General features: G+C 47.6%; 1 non-coding gene across 1 annotated transcript; it reads left to right on the plus strand.

The window, feature by feature from the left end:
* The first annotated feature begins 1,627 nt into the window (after positions 1 to 1,627).
* Positions 1,628 to 1,758, plus strand: LOC129688249 (small nucleolar RNA SNORA17). The gene has a single exon (XR_008721898.1). It is a non-coding gene; the product is annotated as a small nucleolar RNA SNORA17 (small nucleolar RNA).
* The last annotated feature ends 1,151 nt before the right edge of the window (positions 1,759 to 2,909 follow it).

A 2,909-nucleotide genomic window follows, 5' to 3' on the forward strand; every position in this document is an offset into this window, starting at 1 on the left:
GGGAGAGTGCAGATGTATGGGTGTACCTGTATAGGCCAGGGGTATGACGTCTTCAGTTGCTATCTACCTGGTTGTTGTTTTGAGACAGCACCTCTCACTGTTTTAGAACTCACTGAGTGGGCTAGGCTGGTTGGCCAGTGACCCCTGGATTCTCCCATCTCCACCTCCCCAGAGCTATGAAAACAACTGTGCGCTGCTAGGCCTGGCTTTTTTGTTTGTTTAAAATCACGAGATCTGAATGTATCACACCCTTGTCCTCATGCTTGCACAGCACACACTTTGCTGACTGAGCCATGTCTATGTCCTCCACCATTCCACCACAACAACTTTGTCTTCAGTGACAGTCAGAGACTGCGGGCCTGCCAGGAAAATTTCACTGTTTATCAAGCATAAAAACAGGACTGGGGTTATGGCTTACCTAGCAGATGCAAAGGCCTGAGTTCAATGCCCAGTGCCAAAGAATAAACAGAAACCAAATTAAACCAAATGTCAGAGCCAGGAATGCTTACAAAGTCATCACAGAGAAGTGGCTATTCTGACAGTCCTGAAATACAGGATTCTTATTTAGTGGTACCAATTGCTGACTTCATACATTTGGAAACCTTACTAAATGCCCTTTGCACTTACGCAAGGGCTTATTAGTTGGAGTGCAAAGCACTTAAGTTGTGTGTGTGTGTGTGTGTGTGTGTGTTACAAATGTAGGGACAGGGTGCTTACTGTTGTGTATACACGTAGAAGCCAGAGGCTGACATAAAGTATCTTTTTCTACTGTGTCACACCTTATTTTTGGAGACAAGTTTTCTCACTGAACCTGGAGATCATTATTTTGCCAAGACTGGGGATCCTCCTGTCTCTGTTCCAGAATGCTGGGCTTGTAACCAGCCACAGACTCACCCAATTTTTATGCTGGTACTACGGATCTGAATTTGGGTCCTCAACCTTATACAACAGAAACTTTAGCAACTGAGCTGTCCCCACTCTCTGTATTTAAGGATTTTATTAGACAACAAACATGAACCAAGTGTTTAACATTAGAGACAAAATAATTGGCTGGAACCAAAATCTGAGACAGTATAGCAGTTTACACACAAGAAAGTTTCCAGCTTTCCATGACTAGAGCTATGAGTGCATTCTTGCCAAGGAAGGGCTTGGGCCTTCACCAGAAGAGAAAAGGGGCCCTTTGGAGTTGGAGCCCCTCTACAAAGAGAAGAGTTGATTTTGTCAAAGGTTTATATAGACATTATAGCTCATATCCTTACAGCGTGCCTAAGCCTTATAGCCATAGGCCTCTCTGAAAGAGGGCTATGTACAGAAGAGCAGTACTCATCATCTGCCAAAGAGATGTGGATCCAAGGGGCCACTGTTTGCCATCTGGCACCTCTTCTGAAGAGCTTGTGCATGAGTGAAGCCAGTCAGATTCCCACAGCAGCTTATTTTTATAATATAAATTCTGAGAAAGGTTTGAGCCTCCCCTTTACCTCTCATTAGCAAAGGCTTTAATGTTTAGCTAATGTGAATAAAGTTGTGTCTCTGGTCATCAGAGATTTCAGTACTCAGAAGCAGCAGAGATGAGAAGTTCCCAAGGAAAGACAAACTACTCTAAAAAAATTTTTTTAAATGATTGGGTACTGCAACTAGAAGCTTTGCAGGTGTGGCTGCTGTGTCACTAGTGTGTTAGTAGGTGGCAAAGAGAAGAGAAGCCATGTCCACACTCAATGTTCTGACCTATAACATCTGAGAGTTTAGTAGCCTAGCATTGCCTGAAAAAAAGCAAGCCTGTGATGGCCACCTTTTGGGCACCAGACTGGCCAGAGGGTGGGAATGGGTGGGGTGCAGACCATGCCTGAAATGAACCCTGCCCAGCTCCATAATTTACTTGTGGGGCATAGAGCTCCTGAAACCACTCCTGAGATAACCCCAGATACTCAGAGATTCTAGGCACTACTAAGAAGAGCAAGGAAGCGGTGAAGAATGGAAGAGAAAGAGAAATAGAAGAATGTGGGCACAAGGAAGAGAGACAGAACTGGACATTCGAAGGTAGTGAAGAACAGCCTGATCTGAGTACTCAGTAATGTCACCATGGTGGCAGTACTCAGTAATGGCACCATGGTGGAGTCCTGGTCTGTGCTGCAACTGAGGGACACATATGGGTCTGTAGCCCTGAAGCAGCAGGGGTCTGTTACCACCAAAGGCCAAGTGGATGTCCCTGATCTTGGACATCCACTTGATCTTGCCACCCAGGGAACATGTTGCCTTTCTGAAAGATGTTTAGAACTGGCCCCACCACTCACCTGGGCATCTTGGGAGAGACAGCCCTGGAGAGCTGACCCTACCACTAGCCAACTGCAATATTCAGGAGAACATCCCTGTACATTGTGGGAGTTGTGAGTGAGCCAGTCCCTGAGGATTAGAGTGTGGGAGACCTGGGTCTACCACTGTCTCCCATGTGGTGGTGTGGTTGAAAGAGAAATACCCCCCTCCCCACTTGCACCGCACCACCTGAGGAAGGCCGGAGAGTTGACCCTGTCCCTCACCTGGGCGACAGAGTAAAGCTGATCCTAGGAGCTTGGGCAAGCTGACTCCAAAGCCATGAGTGAGGGAGGGCTGGACGCACTACTTGTCTGCCATGTGGTGACATGGGCATGGGAGAAATGCCTGCCTCACCCCTTGCCAATGGCAGGCAGAAAGGCTTGCCCCACAGGTCATCAGAGTGGGAGAGATATCTTTGCCCCTCATCTGCTGCAGCTGACCCCAGATGTGAGGGTTGTGAGTGTGCCAGCACCCAAGGCCTGAGGGTGGGAGAGATGACCCTGCCTCTTGTCTGATTGGTGGTGATTCCGATGAGGAAGAGATGCCCTATTCCCCTCCTTCATCCTTTGCCATCTATGTCAGGCAGGAGAGGAGGACCT

The sequence above is a fragment of the Psammomys obesus genome, unplaced genomic scaffold (assembly GCF_907164565.1).
Source record: "Psammomys obesus unplaced genomic scaffold, mPsaObe1.curated_primary_1811, whole genome shotgun sequence".
In the NCBI taxonomy this organism is placed as follows: domain Eukaryota; kingdom Metazoa; phylum Chordata; class Mammalia; order Rodentia; family Muridae; genus Psammomys; species Psammomys obesus.